Consider the following 20,547-nt stretch of genomic DNA (forward strand, 5'->3'; position numbering starts at 1 on the left):
TTTCTAGCTGTGGATTGTCAATAAACTATCAACAAACTAGTGGTAAAACATCAAGGAATATTACTATAGATAATAAACTGTTCAACAAAAATATCAACAAAAATGTTTAAGGTAGTTGTACATTTAACAAACTATTTACAGTAAAACATCAACTGAAGTTACAGTTATACTACAGATAATCTACTAATTAGTCATACCTATTTTGTTCTTCCATTTCCCTTCAGGAAAAGCTCATTTATCTTATCTGACTCATAAAGCACTCATTTAGTAGTCCCATTGATCCGCATTTCAACTATCCAAATAAAGTGACTAATGCTTTTGATGCAAGTTAGAAGTCCACATTCTGATTCCTTTGATGCACTACAAAAATATTCAAATGTTTCCACAGTTGTAGCTTAATTCCAGTGCAGTATGAACTGCAAAACAGCACTGTGCATGTATTAAGGTCAATGTCCAGTGACACTGATCCTATATTAAAAACTAGAGAGAAAAGTTCCAATATACTTGCAGGTTGTAGTTGTAATAAAATGTATGAACTATGTGCATGCATAAATTTCTGTTAAGATTTTGTGCTTTTCTGATGTCTTCACAAAGTCTTTCAAGACGTTTCATGCCTTTGTCCCATCCATTGAGAAGCATAGCAACTGTTTCAGGTCATTTTGAGAGTGAATTGTTTTGAAACACCACACTTCCTTTTAGAAGATTTGCCAAGCCCCTTAGATGTTTTGAATATAGCACCTTGTATGTGGGTCAGAGAAATTAAACCTGTGATCTAATTCTTAAAACAAAATTACTTTTATGCTATATATTCTAAGCAGTCATTATGAACCACCCACTAGAAACCCACTACTTTTATACTGTATATTCTGAAAACAATCATTATGAACCACCCACAAAATCACACATCATTGGAAATTCAGTGCAAAAAGCATAAAAGATGAAAAAGTGAAGCTGGTGCCCATTGCATCAGACCTTGCCTGCTGTAATTTTCATCTGACAGATGTCTGACTGACTGACTGACTGTTGTTTGCAGAATTTTTACTCAGGCTTTTGACCATTTTCAGTAAAGTTGTTCACTCTCAGATGTTGATTAAATTTTTTAAAAAATATTAGTATGTATATATGATTCTACTGGGAAGGCCTGTCTATCCCATAGCCAGACCTACATTTCTAAAAATCAACTTAAGTACACTACTTACCATATATGCTAACAGCGCTAATGCTAGCAGCGCCAATGCTAACGGCGCTAGTGCTAACAGCACTAATGCCTACAGCGATAGTGCTAATGGTACTATCGGCGCAGCAAATGGCGCATGCGCAGGGCCCACCATAGAACAGCGCCCTCTCATCATCACGGAAGGTGACGTGAGGAGAGTGTTTAAAAGGGTGAATACCAGGAAGACGATGGGACCAGACGGTATCTGCGGGAGGGTCCTCAAAGCCTGCGCAGATCAGCTAGCCCCGGTATTCACCGACATCTTCAATCTCTCCCTGACGCTCGGTATCGTCCCGTCCAGCTTCAAGCGATCCACCTCGACCCTCCGACCTCAATGACTACCGCCTTGTTGCCCTCACATCAGTCATGATGAAGTGCTTTGAAAACCTAGTCAGAGACTTCATCACATCTTCACTGCCAGCCTCCATTGACCCACTGCAGTTTGCATACCGCCACAACTGCTCCACTGACGATGCAATTGCACATCTGCTCCACACTACACTGACTCACCTGGACGAAGGGAGGAGAAATTATGTTAAAATGCTGTTTGTCGACTACAGTTCAGCATTTAACACTATCATCCCCTCCCTACTCACTACTAAGTTGGAGGATCTAGGACTGCATACATCCCTGTGCAACTGGATCTCCAACTTCCTAACAGACAGACCACAATCAGTACGGGTGGGCAACTGCGCCTCATCCACCCTCACCCTCAGCACTGGAGCTCCTCAGGGTTGTGTCCTAAGCCCCCTGCTCTACTCACTGTACACCTACGACTGCACAGCCACTTCCAGTTCCACCATCATTGTCAAGTTTGCTGACGACACCGTTGTCATGGGTCTGATCTCGGACAACGACGAGAGGGCCTACCTGGAGGAGATTAAACACCTGGAAAACTGGTGCCAGGAAAATAATCTCCTCCTAAACATCAGTAAGACAAAGGAGCTGATCGTGGATTGGAGCAAGAAGCAGGAGCGGCACTACCAACCTGTGAGGATCAGTGGAACCACGGTGGAGAGAGTAGATAGTGTCAGGTACCTTGGTGTTCACATCTCGCAGGACCTGTCCTGGTCCCGCCATACCAACTCCCTGGCAAAGAAGGCTCGTCAGCATCTTTACCACCTCAGATGCCTAAGAGACTTCAGACTGCCCTCCAAGGTACTGCGGAACTTCTACACCTGCACTATCGAGAGCATCCTCAGGGAGAACATCACAGTCTGGTTTGGGAATAGCACCAAGCAGGACAGACAAGCACTCCAAAGGGTAGTGCGTTCAGCAGAGCGCATCACTGACACGGAACTTCCTGACCTGCAGACCATTTACTACAAGCGGTGCCAGACCAAGGCCAGGAGGATTGTGAAGGACCCCACCCATCCCAACAATATACTCTTCTCTCTGTTGAGGTCAGGGAGGCGCTTTCGCTCCCTGAAGACCAAGACAGAGAGACTGAAGAGGAGCTTCTTCCCACTGGCCATTCAGGCCCTGAATCAGGAAACTGATAAACCACCATGTAACATAACTGTATAACTATATATATATATATATATATATATATATATATATATATATATATATATATATATATATATATATATATATATATTCAATTACCTTGTAACACAACAACTGTAAATATGTTATTCTATGAAATGGATCTGTACATTCTGTAGATTGTGTACATATATACACAACCATATACATTGTACACTGTGTATATAATCATAATATACATATATTGTACATACATAGAATATATATATTTCTGTTTGCATATATATATATTTCACATATATAGAATATCTATATTTATCTTGCATATATATATTTCACATATATAGAATATATATATTTCTGTTTGCATATATATATATATTTCACATATATAGAATATCTATATTTATCTTGCATATATATATTTCACATATATAGAATATATATATTTCTGTTTGCATATATATATATATTTCACATATATAGAATATCTATATTTCTGTTTGCATATATATATATTTCACATATATAGAATATCTATATTTCTCTATGCACCCCTTTTTTTTCCTCAGTTTGGACAGAGCACTCTCAACCATTTCACTGCGAGTTATACTGTGTATGACTATGTATGTGACAAATAAACCAAACTTGAACTTGAATATATAAAACAATGCTCATATTTTTGTCTTTATTTTGTGTAGAATTCACTTCAAAGTAACCCAAAAAACATTAAAGAACAACAGTAAATTGGAATCATCAGGAAAACCTGATAGCCTGGGATTCAACTGTTGGCTGTCATGGAAGATTATCCTGTGATTAGCTAGCAATTTTAATTGTCTTTGCAACAGAAAAATAAAATAAAATCTTCATTCTCTGACTGCATTTATTTTGATTGGCAATAAAGTGAGTTATTCTTTTTAGGATACCAGTTATGTAAACTGTGTCACTGTTTTTAATCAAATGAGACATTGTACTAAGGCACTGCAAGCAATGCTGAACTGAGTCCGAGTTTCCTGTATTTTTAGCATGTTATTTTTACAGACCCAGGGAGCCTAAAAGTTTATAAAAGCTTTTTTTTCCACTCAGCAGTCAGAAAGTTGATGCCCCTCCCACACAGTCTGTGTTCCCACTTCCTAACCCTTCTTGGTGTCTGAACAACATGGTTAGCTACTGAGAAAATGTTATCAAGCCTTCACTAAAATTACAGTGTGATTTGTACCTTTTGGATGGTCTTTATAATTTATAAGGTTCAAAATAATCCTGCCCAAAAGTACCTAAGTGACCACATTGCTCAATATGAGCCACTGTGAATGCTATGATCTCATGGCACAGGCTCCAAAGTAGCACCTAGAATTATAATAACTGCAGCAGGGCCACACTTTTTCTATAAAGCTCAGCACTGAAATAACCTCACTGTAAATGTGCAAGACAAACTTAATCTTTAAATCCAGATTAAAACCCTACCTGTTTAGTCAAACCTTTAGTAAGATTAAAGCATGCTTATTACTTAATCTTTGGTTAGATAAATGTGTACATACTATTTTTATGCATGCTTAATGATTGGTTATGTCCATCTGATATGTAACTCTACTGAGTTGTTTGATTGGATGCTGATGCAAGGCTGTGGCATGCCATTTCTAATCACTCCTTTGTCACTCCAGATGTTGTAACATCAGCATTTGGTGCACCTTGTTAACACCAGGACATGTCCTTGCTGGCAAAATAATATCTATATGTATCATGCCGATAGTAGCACACGTAATACACATATTTAATTGTCTGTCAGACAAGCTGTATTTTGTCCCTGATGACTGATTGGATTCTCCTCGTAGACTGGAGCAGGTGTTGAGCTTCCCCCACCTGGACTACAGATACAGGGTCTTCCGCACCTGGACTACAGATGCAGGGTCTCCCAAACCTGGACTACAGATACAGGATCTCCCCCACCTAGACTACAGATGCAGAGTTACCTCCACCTGGACAGCAGATGCAGAGTTTCCCACACCTAGACAACAAATGAACTTCGTCAGCCTGGGCTACCTGACACATCTGACTTGATCCTATCCATCTTGACCCACTCGACCTGTCACTTAATTATTGTTGTGAACAATATTAATTTGTTATTTGTAAATAAGCAGAGTAAGACCACCTCTGTACCATAGGCTTCATATAGTATCATAGAGTACATGCTCAATGTGCTAGCTCATAATTATCTACACTATCAGACTTCATCAGACGTTTTTTGTCTATTTTAAAATTTGCATCTCTCTTTCCAATTATTTTTTGTATGTAGGTTTTGTATGCACAGTAATATCCAGTGTTGCAAAAAAGGAATCCATTTTCAATTCAATTCAAATTTATTTATATAGGGCTTTTAACAATAGACATTGTCTCAAAGCAGCTTTATAGCAACCAGGTCTAGGCCCCTAATGAGCCATCCAAAACCAACACTGGCAAGGAAAACCTCCTCAGGCATAAGCAAGAAACTGGAAGGATCAGACTCAAATGGGAGCCCATCCTCCTCTGAGTGGCACTGGATACTACTGTGCATACAAACAAAAATGATCATTTTAAATGAAAACAATAAATGGCATGAAATTGTAAACAGAAACAATAAATGGAAACTGAGAAGCAAAATTCAGTGAAAGGAAACCCAAAGGTAATGCTGGGGTAGTTATTTTGCAGTAAAGTCTATGTAAGCTCCAATAGTTCACCTGGTATGGCATGGTGCTAGAAATATCAAGGTCATGGGTTTGATTCTCAGGGAGCACATGTACTATTATACTGACAAATATGTATGTCATTTCTGATAAGAGCATTTGCTAAGTGCTATAAAGATAAAATGTCTATGGAGTTAGCTGGTTGTGTCTGATAGAAAAACCTAGCTGTAAACAAGGCTTAGCTGCTACTTGAACTATTGGCATCAGTATCCTCATTGGTATGGTGCAATCACTCTGATTCTCACTATTGAGCCATCATATTCAGCTCTGCTTGGATTTCATAACAAGCTGGGGTCTGTGACAGCAAGCTGTCAATCAAGCATGCCTAGTGGAATATTAGGACCACACCCAGTCCATTCACAGCTGGGTCTGTTGAGCCAGTTTATTTCTCTTTTTGAGTAGTGTTTTAACATATCTATGTTATATTCTTTTAATTACAAATTTGCTGAATGAATATGTATATATATCATGATACGGCCCCTCCTCCTAGACGCGTGTATGTGTGTGTATGTGTGTGTGTGTTTGTAGGACTACGCCCTCCCCACGTCTCACACCTGTTTCTCGTTCTCCGTCGTTACTATGTGTGTGTAAGGTCTGGTCTAATCATTAGATAGTGTTGTCGATGTTTAACCTATGATAGCCAGCGAGCTACGTTGTCTTTGTTGTGTGTTATAATAACATATGTTGCAACTCGTCCCCGCATCCTGCTCTGCCTTCTCAATGTTACAGAAACAGCAACTGCGGAAGGAGGCCTGAGATGAAAAGCAAAAAGAGGAAGAACAAGAAAGGGCACAAACACTCTCTCAGCCCTCGCAGAGAAACCCTCCATAGTCTTGGGCACACTTCATACTCCCACAACAGGGGAGAGTGCCACTGGAGGATTTTGTGGGGGTCCTACAGACCTACGTCGGACTACCGGGACTGGTACGTTGACGCTCGAGTACCCAAAGTTGGACTCAGCAAGGTCCTACTATCCCTATATGGACTAATGGGAGGGCTATGCGGATTATGGAGGGAGTAGGGAGAATAGTGACGTTAGTGTCCAGTTGGACGCGGAATTCGACTGTGTGGAGCATCCATCAAGGGAGGTGGAGGAGGTCCTCCATAAGGATTCTCCCTCTGTTATGAACACCGCATCAGCAGAGTCCAAGAGCAACGTGCCTCCGTCACCCAAGGCTCCGTCCAGGGTGTCCCGCTCTAGACCAGTAAGCTGCCCTATATGACTCACAGAGAGGCATCATCATCATCTCATCAGGACACTCCCTTACCTAAGAAAGCCCCAGAGCTTGTGCGCCTATGCCGAAGCCTCGTAGAGGCAAGGAGTAACCAGTGCCCGCCCCAGAGAGAGGCAAAACAGCTGGTGCACCTCCTGGCATGTTCGCGACAAAGCCAGAAAAGCTTCCGCCACCCGAACCGGCGGAGGGCAATTCCCCACAGGCCAGTCGGACTTCAACCCAGCTGATGACTGGGGGACAGGCTGGAGTTCCTGCTAGCTCCCCTGGACTTTTTCACTATCCGTCGTTTCATTTTGTGCGTGTACCTGTCCCTGTCACTGTACCTGTCCCTGTCACACTCAATGTACCGATCATTTTGTCCCCCTTTGTGTGTGTGCCCGTTCCCATTAGTGTGTCCGCCCCTGTGTCTGTCATCATCTTAGTCCCTGTCCTCCTCCCTGTTCGCGGCGGCCTGTATCGGGTCGCTCTGTCCTCCTGCCTCACCGTTTGGCGTTGGTCTCGAAGCCCAAGCCCGATAGACTGGCGCGCCAGGAGTTGCGCCATTGGGGAGGGGCTGTCAAGATACCGCCCCTCCTTCCAGACGCCTGTGTGTGTGTGTGTGCGTGTGTGTGTGTGTGCGTATATGTTCGTTTGTAGGGCTACACTCTCCCTGTGTCTCGCATCTGTTTCTCGTTCTCCATCATTACTGTGTGTGTATTTAAGGTCTCATCTAATTGTTAGTGTTGTCGATGTTTAACCTATGATAGCCTGTGAGATACGTCGTCTTTGTTGTGTGTTATAATAAATGTATGTTTCTGTGTTACGCAACTCATCCCCGCATCCTGCTCTGCCTCCTCAACGTTACAATATAATGTTATACCATACAAACATTTTTAATACTTCTAAATGGTAAAATGGTAAATTCATGAATATACATGACTGAAAGTAGAAAACACTTTAATAATCTGATTATATCTCCCTGAAAGCAATACCTTACCTTTTTGCAGCGATGTTATGTATCTAAACATAAAAAGAAGGAAACAAAAATGTCATGTAAAAACAAAAATTTAAAAAATTATGTATCTTGTCTGGTTAAGTATTTTTAATACTTACAATTAACACTTACATTTTTGACAAGTGTATTTGTTCTGATGTCATTGTAATTATTTGTTGCTGTAGAGTAGAGGTGCCCAAGTATAGTCCAGGTGGTCTACCACACTGGATCGTTTAGTTGCAACTGTAATCTAACACACCTGATCCAGTTAAGTTCCTTCTGCAGCATTAATATTAGTGCCAGGTGTGTTAGATTAGGGTTGGAACTAAACTTTGCAGGGTAACAGAACTCCAGGACTGGACTAGGGCAGTAGAGTTTGTAGAGTTTGAGTCATAAAGATTCTCAGATTCATTATACTGTAGACACTATCTAACATTTATCGACTTTGACCTGTTGTTTTGCCATCATATGCGTGTGCACACCCCATGAGCCACTGTAGGACAGGCTCACTCACTTCATGACCCTTCACCTGGAGAGATCCCAAATGAAGGACAAAAACTGTATATTGTGATTGTGCCAGTAGTGTGAGCAACTCAGTTCTACAGAAACAAGAAAAAAGCAAATTAATAAAAAATTGAGGAAGGATTAGTTGGGCAGATGTGAGCAGGATGCAGTGCTTGTTCTTTAAAAAGAGCTGAAGGTTTGTAGTAGATCCCATGTTCTCAACTTCTCTCACAGATCCCAAAATGTTTTTTTATCACTTGAAAATTGGCCCAAAAATTGTGCACTCTGACTTTTTTCATGGAATTTGTCGGAATTATTCAAACCAGTTTCAACTGCCTTGGTACACTTCAAGACCACCTTTTTTCTGCTGAACTCTCTGCTCTCCCAATTTTCCACCACAACCGACTTTTATACACACACACACACACACACACACACACACACACTTGGACTCCACATTGTTTACAAAACCTTGTCCATGTACCTTGCACTTTAATTCACATCCTCATTTCTAGGGACTAACATTCATCCCACTGTGTTATTGGCATATCCAGTAAGATGGAATTTTAGGATCATGTCCATTGTCAGAATAACCTCCTGTCTTTGAAAGGATGCAGTGAAGCCTAATGTGAAACCCTGGTGAGGAGCCTATGTGTGACTCTGGATGAAGAGTGAAGGGTGCTTAAAATGCTATTATTAATAGGCATAAAAAAGTGTTCCTGAAGTGCTCCCAGAGGAAGAGGGACACATTTACCCTCCTAAGTGGAGACCATCCCTTGGGAGTGTAAATTTGTGATCTGGCTGCCATATCAGTGAGTTAGCTCTTTGATCTTCTGGCTAGAGCAAAATTTTACCACCTTGAAGACTTGAGAAGTGATGACCTAAGTGTGGTTAGATCCCTCACATGGAGCTCTTCTCTTTTGTCTTATTCTGTTTCCAATGTGCAATTTATTGCATTAATATTTCTTTTGATATCTCTGTGGATAAGGTTCTACCCTTTTATGGCATTACATTGATCACAGAATTACAATACCTCCATCAGTCCATGGATGACTGCTCTTCAGCACTGGTACAGTCAGCCTTCACTGACCTTAGAATGAAAGAGAAAGGGAGAACAGTCCCTTGCAGCTTGTAAGAGTTCCAATTAAGAGACTATGCCTTTGGTTAAAAAGTAAAAAGAGAGAGAGACAGACAGAGAGAAATAAATGGACTCTTTTCATCTTTAATTCATTAATGTGAAGCATGTGGCAGCTTCAGAGCTCGTTCTCTTTCAACCATTCACCAATTATAGATCTCTTTGCCGTCTGGCTTTTCAGAGGTGGCTATAAGGTGGCAATTTTTCCCCCCTTCTCTGCCTCCACATACTATGCTAACTTGTCCATAAAGCAACCATTACCACATGACATTTTAAGTTGGAAAGCTGAGCCTACTCACAGAGCATTACTAAGTGGATGAAAACATTTATGGGTCTGACTTTGACCTCATCTTGCCTTGTTTAACAGACTAGGCATAGACGCCACAAAATGGGGAGGCAAAAACATAGACGATAGTTACACTGACAAGAAGAAAGATCGAAGCAAGAGTCTTATTTTTATCAATTAATTCAAATTATTAATTAATATGTGCAAAGACAGAGTATCACCTATCAAGATTTTATGGTAGGAACACTGTCTCTTATCCACCTTGTTTACTGCAGCTCAATATTCAAAATTGCAATTTAATACAAAGATAATGGGCCAAGATTTATATTGTGACTCTAAGTGAAATTTTGTTCTTTTTTATTCTATTCTTTGACCGGTGTAGCTGCGTCGTAAAGCGTGTGTCTATGTGATTACAAGCTTTGTGTGCCATGTGCGTTGGCTTTGTTTTGGTTGTTTTTTGCTCTTACCTTGATCCAGCTACTTGTCATGCACCTCCTGAGTCTTGTTAGTAGCCCCTCCCAGCAATTGTCACTTCCATGAATGTATACAATACAGCTGATTGAGTTGGCAAAAGGCTACTAAGGTTGACACAGTAGTAATTCTTTTGGGAGGTGTTTTAGCAGCTTGCAAAACATGCACTTTATAATGAGTTACACAAAAACTGCATAAAACATTTGGCGAATGTTTGTGTCCTTTGACACTAGTAGCTATCTTATTTAATGAGTAAGTTAATTTACATTTACAGCATTTAGCAGATGTTTTATCCAAAGTGACTAACAATTCTGACCAAGTACAATGACTTTTTTAAATAAATAATGTGTAATTGGAAACATCATGGGTCATCTCTGCATCCTGCCTCAACTCCCATTACAGAAACACAGACCACTGAGGGATAGCCAAAGAAGAAGAAAGGGAAGAAGCAGTGTAACCACCCAAACCCAACCCATGTAGGGGAATCCTCCACCCTGGGGGCACACTCCCTGACAGCACAATGGGGCAGATCATCCCTGGAGGATTTTGCAGGGCCCTGGTGGTGGTCCAGGGCCGGACTCTGCAGAGTCCTACCTACCTTTGCTGGTCTACCGGGACCAGTTTACTACGACTACCAGTATCCAGGGTCGGACTCTGCAGGGTCCTACTTTCTCCCCATGGACTACTGGGATGGCTATGAGGATTACAGCAAAGGTGAGGAGTATGACGACTTCAGCCTCAGATCCAACATGGAATTCGACCGCTCCGGGGATCCACATGTAGAGCTGGAGTAGGCCTTCCATGAGGATCCCAATTTGGATTCAGAGACAGGGTCAGCAGACTCTCAAAGCGACAAGCCTCCAGCGCCTAAGGCGCCGCCCAAAGCATGCTGCTTGAGAGCCTGCGAGCCTCCCAGTATCACCTTTATAAAGGCACCATCATCAAAGGAGGCTCCCTCACCTGAGGCACACGGCAACTAGGCACCTGTGTGCCTACTTGTGCACCCAGGAGAAAGGGAAGTACCACCAATGCCCAATCCAGAGACAGGCAACTTATCTGGTGTGCTCTTCAGCTCATCAGCCCAAAAGGGCACATCCCCCAACAACCCCCTCCCCCACCCCCGGACTCGCTGGAACTCACTGCAACCAGAGGACTGACTAGTTCTCCTCTCAACCTCCCCAGACTCTTTTCCCCTCCTCTAAGTGACCCAATGTCTCACATTCCTGTTCCTGTCACTGTCCCTATCCTCGACACAGTTACCATGCCAGTCCCTTTGTCCCCTTTATGTCTGTTTCCCTTCCCCTTATTGTGCCTGTCCCTGTGTCTGTCATTGTCTTGATCCCTGTGTTCCTCACCTCTGTCCTGTTCACGCTGGCCCATGTCGGTTCGCTCAGTCCTCTGACCTTGCCATTTGGCCTTGGTTTGGGGGCCCAGACTCCTCCATATATTTGTGTGATGTCGTGTGTGTGTGTGTGTGTGTGTGTGTGTGTGTGTGTGTGTGTGTGTGTGTGTGTGTGTGTGTGTGTTCATGGCCATACCCCTCTCATGTATCACACCTGTTCCTTGTTTTCTATTGTTAATGTGTCCATTTAAGATTCTCTGTTGTCATTAGTCTTTGTCGGTATTTAACCCATGTAAGATGTACTTACTGCTAACTGTTGGTTGCCATTCTCAAAACCTGTTGTTTCTTGCATTTTTTTATGTTGTTCACGTTTATTGTTTTTCTTCCAGTGTTTTGGTTTCATTTTTGTGTGTCATATTTATTAAACATTTTCCGCATCATGGCTTATCTCTGAATCCTGCCTTGCCTGCTATTACGTTTTACATTTTTAAATTAATCTATGATCTTTGTGGTTAGTAAGAACATTTTTGTTAAAAATATTTGATTTAGTCATGTATATAATATGAGGGCCGGTTTACCTTGATTACCTTGATTACTGATAGCTTGTCTGGATCTCAACTAATTAATATTCATGAAAAGAAGGAGACAACAGCTGAATACTGGGGAAAGCAGATGCCTTAAAAAGATCCATGAGACCACTAAATGACAAAATACTACAATATACATTGCTCCCTTCTGAAATCAAGCATGATTTTTAATTACATTTGTAGCATTGATCTGTACCTTTAAATATTTAAAACCAACTCATGCTGTTGGTTTATTCTCAGAAATGTTTTGTTAATCTCTATGAAACTACAGTCATTTTTTTGTGTCCTGTTCTATTTCCTATTTGAATTATTTTATGGATTTCAGCCTGTCAGCATCTAGCACAAGGACACTGCCATTTCCAATAATGCATCACTCATCTCACAAAAAATAGACAGAGAAGTCAATAGATGTGTATCAGCTTGTTTGGCCTTGTAAATGGGGCTAATCTCACACAAGGGAATGAATGATCTAACTTTGCTCCGCAAGACATGGAAATCAGAAATTGTTAGGGATTATGTGTGCATGCAACAGATGTTTGTCTGTGCTACTCAGGAAAATGGGGAAAAAAATCACCCTCATAATGTCATTGCAATATTGCAAAGAAAGAAAACAGGGCCAGTATTTGTGTTGTGTCAGTTCTCTCTGAGAACACAGCTAGTGAATATGATGTTCCTGCTGGTTTGAGCGTTGTCCCAGATACCCAGACCAACTGCAGAGGCAAACATTGCTTTTGTACTGCTAAAAAGTTATCCTAAAGAATAGGGACACATTTTCATCACATAAACACATCTGATATTCATTATTTCTGCCATATCTGCTTGGCCGATTAATCGTTCGTATTCACGACATGATACAGTTGCAAGGAAATGAAAGTTATAAAATGATGCATTACAATTTCCTCTCTTGAAAGAATCTCAAATTAAATGAGCTAAACAACTGTGGACACAGATTTTTTTTTTTTTTTCATTTTGTTAATCTTGGTTGATTTGAGAGGATGCAAAGAAGGTAATTGCTAAGTCAATAAACTCAAATTCAGCGGATGGAGTTTATTCCATTTTAGCTGTTTAGCATGGTGTGTTAGATTTAGTCCCTTTTCAGGGAAATAGCAAGGGGGAAAGCTTTTTCCATTTGCCAGTTGAACACTCAGGGAGATGAAAAAAAGGCCTGTTGACATCCATGTTGCCTGCCTGCTCAGCCTTTTTTAATGTCTTTGTAGATTAGGCACAGACAAGGGTACAGCAGGGGTCTATGCTGCAACCAAGTCACTGAGTTTATGGAACACCACCGGCCTGCCCAATTTAATAAAGTAGTAGAAGCTAGCCATTCGCTTTTTCAATCCGGTGTTTACACACCACACTCATGCATATCTTATAAAGCAATAACAAACATGATGGGTGGAAAATAAAGCCCTATGTACCTAGGTGCACCCTGGAGTAGTGTGGATTGACAAGCAAGGAGAAGGGGATGCCACCCATTGCATGCTCTTGCCCATGGCCTCTTGCTTTCAGTGCATCTATTGAAGTGTTTCCCATTTGAGCAAAACAGGAATAACTAATTGTCTATTTCAAATGCAAAGCATTCCCACTAGGGGGTTTTGAAGGACTGCATGAAAAAGGATATTTGTCTCTTCCTAGAGGCTGCCAATGCATCCGCATGCCAAACACCTTCTTGGCTCCAACAGAAAACAAAACACTAAAAAAAGAAATGTTTTATACTGCTTTTCAAAGGCCTAACTAAATCTGATAATTGTCACTTATCATCCTTATTAAAGGTTTATATCTTCCTTCACCCTCTCAAAAACAATGGAACATTCAAAGCTGTTATCTAAGTTTTACACTGTATGGCTGAAATCTGCATGACTCACAAATTGTTATGCTTGGCCCCTCCAAGCATCCCTGTCTCCATGATTTCTCTGTCTCATGTTGTTGTTCTATTTTCTCCTTTCCTGTTCCAGTCCTTGTTTTGGTTTTCACTGTTTTCATTAGTTATCACCTGTGCATTGTTAGTCCTCATTACCCTTTTATCATGTGCTTTTGTTTGTTTGTTTACAATGCATTCCCAGACTTTATGTGTTGGGTCTATGATCCTGGACTGTACTAATGACTCTGAATATGGATTTGCCCTTAATAAATCTCACTCTTCTCAGCATATGCCTCATGATTGCTCCACATTACAGAATGACCAACACACTAAGGATGCAATGAGAGATCAAGACTCCTGGTATGTGGTTGTTCCACAGGGATGAAACTCCGGCTGTTTCTACACAGCCTGAGTCTACCACGTCTCAGCACCACCAAGCCAGAGAGAGCAAATCCCCTGGTGCTGCGGGTACCAAGGTGTCTCGTCGTTTGTGGAAAGCAAAGCGGATAGTTTCATTTTCAGATGGTTTTTGCATCAAGACCCCAGGTAAGTGCTATAAGTCTGCCCGTCTTGATCATCGCTGCAGGGAGGCGTGACCTGCAGTGCAAGATGTGAGTAGGCGGAGTGAATGCACAGATAATCCTCAGTATGGTACTCTGTGTGCTCTCAAGTGCAACTGCGAGCTGACTATAACACATGAGCCTTGGGAGCTGCTGAGCGGGTTCTGTGTTTGTGTGTTCCTCCTGGGTCACCCCACCTGTACCAATGGCTATCCCACCAGCCACCCAGCCAGTTCCTTCTGGTGTGAAGGAAGGCCCCCATCCTGTTCCTGATATAAAGGACATCACCTGGCCTGTTCTAGTTCCCGTTCCCAACATAGTGAATGCTTCTCAGCCTGGGCGTGCACCTCCTACCAGGCCTGTTCCTGTGGCCACGCATCTGGTCCTGTCAGACCTGCCTCCGCTGATCTCCCCCACGCCCCCAGGCCCACCACTGAACGCCGTGCCCCCGGGCTTCCTGGATTTACCTGTCACCTCCACGCCCTCAGACTTGCCTCCTGACTTGCAGGTTCTGTGTGGCACTCCAGTGTCTCCATTGTTGCCTGCTATTGCTGCTCCTTTCTTTTTGTTTTCCCTGGTGCCTGGTTTTGTTTTTGCCCCTGTTGTGTTGTCTGTCCCTGTGCCTGTTTCAGTGCTCATTACAGTTCCTGTGTCTCCCTTTCTTTCTGTCCCTGTACCCATCCACGTGTCCGTTCCGGTGCCCGTGTCTGTTTTTTGTTTTTGTTCCTGTCCCATTCTCCCGAGCCTGGTCTGTGTTGTGTTTTGGTTTTCCTCATCCTTTTGTGCATCCAGTCATTCCTCATAAATTGTTGTCTTTTGTTGTGTCACCTCATCCTCCCTCCCAGCCATTTGGTTGTCCTCAGTCTGTTCCTGTTGAGAGTTCTGTTCCTGCTCCCACTTCTGTGTCTGTTCCTGGTTCTTGTTCTGTTGTGTCTGCTCCTGTTGCCCTGGTTCCTGCATCTGTTCCCTTCTGTGTCGTCTGTTTCTTCTGATCCTGTCCCTGCTCTTCAGCTTGCCCCTTCTGTTCCTGTCGGTGTCTTGTCCTAGTCCTGTTCTTGGTCTGTTCTGTTTGTTTTTTGCATGCTTTGCTGCAGCATGCTTTGGGAGTGGGGTACTGTCATGGTTGGCCCCTCCTAGCATCCCTGTCTCCATGATTTCCTTGTCTCATGTTGTTTCATCTTCTCCATTTCTGTTCCAGTCCTTTTTTTTGGTTTTCGCTGTTTTCATTAGTTATCACCTGTGTAATGATGGTCATTACCCTGTGTATGTAGACCCTGCCTTGTTGCCTGTGTGTTTGTTGGTCATTGTTAATTCTAGCCTCTGTGTGTAAAATCCTAGCCGATGTTTGTAATTCCATGATTCCTAGCCATGTGTTTATTCCAGCCTTTGTTTATCCTAGCCTCTGCGTGATTCCTAGCCTCTTTGTTATAGCCTGCATCCCCTGTTTGTCATCGTGTGCTTCTGTTTGTTTGTTTTATATGTTTATATGTTTTTATATATATGTTTATATGTCCCTGACTCTATGTGTTGGATCTATGGCCCTGGACCATACTAATGACTCTAAATATGCATTTGTCCTTAATAAATCTTGCTCTTCTCAGCATATGTGTCCGCCTTGTGATCACTCCACGTTACGTAAATGTTGTCAGGGGTCTCTGGCACATTTGTTCTTTCATTCCTGATTGAACCCACACTAATTCTTGTTTCATCCCAGCACCTACTGATAATTATTTCCCACAGCTTATACAGGCCTTTATACTTATTTGGTTTGCCCTACTTTGTGAAGTATGGTTTTTTCTGTTTCCATACCATGTTCCTGTGTTTTGATCCAGTCTGTGCCCAACTGCATCTCATGGATGAACTCTTTTGAATGTAGCTTGTGTTTGACTACCTGTGATTTGTCTGTATTACCTAAGTCAGGGTTTCTCAACCATGAAGCACCCTGTAGTGGTCTGCAGGCCCAGGCTCAGGGGGAGTCAGTAGTCCATAGTGGGCCGATAATGGCCCTTTAAGCACTTTAAACCGTAAAAGTATGAATTAAAAATAATTAATTTAGTATAAGTATAAATTGACATATCAATAGTGTTCAAATTCTAAACATTATATACACATTAAAAGAAATATACCCATACAAATATATCGCAGAAGTAACTGAGATGCAGAAGCAAATTAAACGTCATCAGTTTGAGACATCACAGCCGTGGGTACCCAATTCAAACAATTTTACTTTAAAAAATTGAGCTTTGTTTTCTTATCTGCTGTTGCGCATTCTAGTTATAAATGTGTGGGCTGTAAGGTGGAAAAGACTGAGAGCCCCTGACCTAAGTAGCATCTTCATGTCAAAGATGAACCAAGAAATCCCACCACTGACCATCAGAGGTCCTCTCTCCTGTGTTCTAAATGTCCCTATGGTTACTAATTATCCTCACCTGTTCCCACTCCTCCATTAGTCCATTACATAAGACCCATGTGAACATCCAACCATTGCAAAGTATTGCCAATCAACCTCTAGTCTGCATACCAAGTCATTGTTTTTGTCTAGCTTTCTCTGAGTATGACCCTCTGCCTATTTTTCATTTGTTGGATATTTGTCTTGCCCTTTGGTACTTCCTTCTGTCATGTTTCTGGTTATCTACCATCACCTGCCCTGGTTTCTGCATACTATCTCTAGCCCTCTTTTACCTTGCATTTCCTGCAGTTCCCCAGCAATTCATGCCCAAGATCGGTGGTTTGGAACCCTATCTTCAACAACTGCATTGCACAATGAACAACCTAAATCAAGAACTCCGTAATGTTCAAGTATCTTTAACCCCTGCTCTGTTCCCCTACCTGGCTCCGGTCCCAGGTCCCGTAAATAGTCCTTTTAGTGCTCCTCCTAAGCTGGCTCTCCCTGAAAGGTTTGATGGTTCAACAGAATCATTCAAAGGATTTTTATTGCAGTGCTCCCTTTATTTTTGTAGATGTCACAAAGCAATTCCCACAAATGTCTAAAATCGCTATTCTTATTTCTCTTCTCACCGGTAGAGCATCGGATTGAGCTATGGCAGTCTGGGAAGATGAAATATCAGCAATTCAGGCTTTTTACAGAAATTACTTTAAGAAGTTTTAGATCATCCCCAGAATGGAAGAGTCAAGGGAACAACTGCTTCAATGCAAGGGAAGACCCCAGCTGCCGAATTTGCTACTTACCGTACAAAGCGCATGGAACGACAAGGTGCTAAAAGTTGTTCATTATCAGAGTTTCAATGAGGTATTGAAGTTGAAGTTGGTGTGCAAAGATGAGCAAGCTTCACTGTCTGATCTTATACAGCTATCCATATGCCTGGATAATCTCATTAGAACATGAAGAACCCACCCACGCCAGTTCTCTTCATTACGGATTGGATCTACTGCCCAGAAACTTCCTGAGGCTATGGATATTGGAAGAACATGCCTCACTCCAGATGAACTATTGAGAAGACTTCATGAGGGTCTCTGTCTCTACTGTGGGGGTTCCAGACACCTGCATAACACCTGTCCTAAGATTCTGAGCACTTGAATCTTATGTGTGGGGCTGCTGGAAACTTTATTGACCATACTCATACTACAGATACCTCTCACTGAGCATAAGCCCATTCTCTCTGTCAAGGGTATTGATGACCGGACACTTGGCTCTGGAAAAGTAACACAGTGTACCATTCCACTCACCCTGACTGTAGGAATTCTGCATACCGGAACAATTTTGCTGCATGTCCTCAACTACCCTGGAAATCCGCTGATTTTAGGCTACCCGTGCTTTGCACAGCATAACAAATTTGAGAAGTACTTCTCTCCTTGCCACCACAGTGGACAGTTTGAATAGCCCTTCTAACGTAGTTCTACATTTGAAAATTCCAATCGAACTGATGTTTTCAGCAAGTGTAAAGCCACTAAACTTCCCCCGTGTAGACCTTGTGATTGTAAAACAGAAGTATTACCAGGTACAACCCTTCCCCAATGCAAAATATATCCTTTATCTATCCATGAAACACAAGTAATGGAGGAGTACATTCAGGGGGCCCATTCACTGGAATATATAAGTTCAATGGTATCTGAACTCTAACCTACTATACTGGTTAGTTACATTCTGTGAGTAAATTACAAAGCAGATTTGTAAGTCTAGCATCTGCTAAATGCCAAAAACCATTGTCCCCTTCCACTGGTCCTAGCAGCTATTGAATAGGTTCAAGATAAAATCTTCACTAAACTGGATTTGAGAAGTGCTTACATCCTGATTCTAACTTACAAAGGGAACAAATGGAAAACAGCTTTTGTCACCAGTGTAATGCTAGGGAGGTTGAGGGTGAACACGTGTGCAAAGTAACATCAGATGTGTGAGTGAATAGAACTAGAGATCAGGGAAACCATATTAAATAACCAGAAAACAGACAAACAGAATAAAACAATTAAATAGCAAGTTTAATATAAATAATAAGCAACCATAGAAACAAAACATCCAGATCAGAACTGACTAACAAAACACACAACCCACCCACCAGCTAATGGAAAAAGGTTGATACTTAGGTAAGTACGTTATGCCTTAGTGTTTTGTTTCCTTAACAGAAGAGTATCAGCCAAACGTAAAATCTATAAACATGCTTAAGGACCACAGCAGAATACAAGGACAGGGAAATAAACAGAACTGGGATACTTATCTAGACAAGCAACTAACTAGACTAAAATAGAGACACTCGTAACAGACCTAAGGGAAAGACCAGAGAGTTCAGAAAAGACATGAGACAAAGGAAAAACTGGACAAAGCTTGCGTATGTAAACAAAGAGTGCAACCTTAATGGAAGCACAGCATACGAACTGACAAGGAGCACAACAGACTAAGAAGGAGCGAATGACCAGCAAACAAAAAATGTGGGAACAAAGTTTAAATAGAAACACTAACAAAGGACAAACAAGGAACAGCTGGAGCTTATGCGGAGGAGACAGGGAACCATAGAAATAGCAGGAAAACAAAGAAGTGCTTTAGGTAGCCAGGGAAAAGGGGGACACTACCATGTTATGCCTTATGGACTGGTAATGCACCTTCCGTACTTCATTCATCAACAATATTTTTGCAATAAGCTTAACAAACGGGTCATTGTTTACATAGATGACATCCTTATCTATTCTGAATTTCTTAGAGACCACATTAATCACATCCACCAAGTACTCCTATATCTAAGTGAAAACTATTTGTATGATAAGCTTGAAAAATTCTTGTTTCACGTCACTGAATGGATTTTCTGGGTTATAGTTTGAGCGAGTGGGAAGGATGTATTGTAACGTTGGAGGTTTTAGGCAGGATGCGGGGACGAGTCGGGTGAAACACAAGCATATGTTTATTTAACATACAACACTCAAACACGCACACTAACGAAGTCAAAAACCGACAACACAAACACGTAAACGACAGACCTTTATACATATGATAACAACACAATGAGGAGCAGGTGTGAGACACACGGAGGGCATGGCCACATTGACGAACACACACGAGGAGACGTTTGGGGTGGGGGTGGCCGTACTGTGACAGAGCCCCCCCTCAATGGCGCCTATCAGGCTGTGGCCCCGAAACCAACGCCAAACGGCGAGGCCAGGGGACCGAGCGACCCGACAAATGTCTCTGTTTAAAATGATTAAGGTAGCACTCAAAGCACATAAAAATGTTATGGCTAGCATGTGATCAGAGATTGTAGAGATGTTGCAAGTCATATTAGATAAACCAGATGCTTTGGCAGATAGGAAGTTGTCCATTTGGTGATTAAGGGTGTGTCAGAGTCCCAGGAGCAGTGCAGGGCAAATCTGGGAAGGTGAGAGTTTCTTATCAGGCACATAGTAAGCAAGAGAGTTCATGGTGGTAGAGAATGGTCTAGGATCAAATGAGCAGGGTTGCCTGAACTCACTTGAACTCCACCTGTATCATACAACCAGAAGGATCAGGGACAGCTCACTGGAAAGAGGAAGGATAATAACACCAGAAGGCAATATTTCAGTAAATTTGCAAACAAAAGCATATGTAAACACAATACATATCAAACAATATTAGGCAAAAAAATTATGTAAATAGTTTATATAAATAGTTTATTATGTAAATAAAAAGAGAGTATCTGAATCACATTATGAGGCAAGGAGTGTATTCCAAAGTTTAGGACAT

This window comes from Electrophorus electricus, chromosome 26 (genome assembly GCF_013358815.1).
Source record: "Electrophorus electricus isolate fEleEle1 chromosome 26, fEleEle1.pri, whole genome shotgun sequence".
NCBI lineage: Eukaryota > Metazoa > Chordata > Actinopteri > Gymnotiformes > Gymnotidae > Electrophorus > Electrophorus electricus.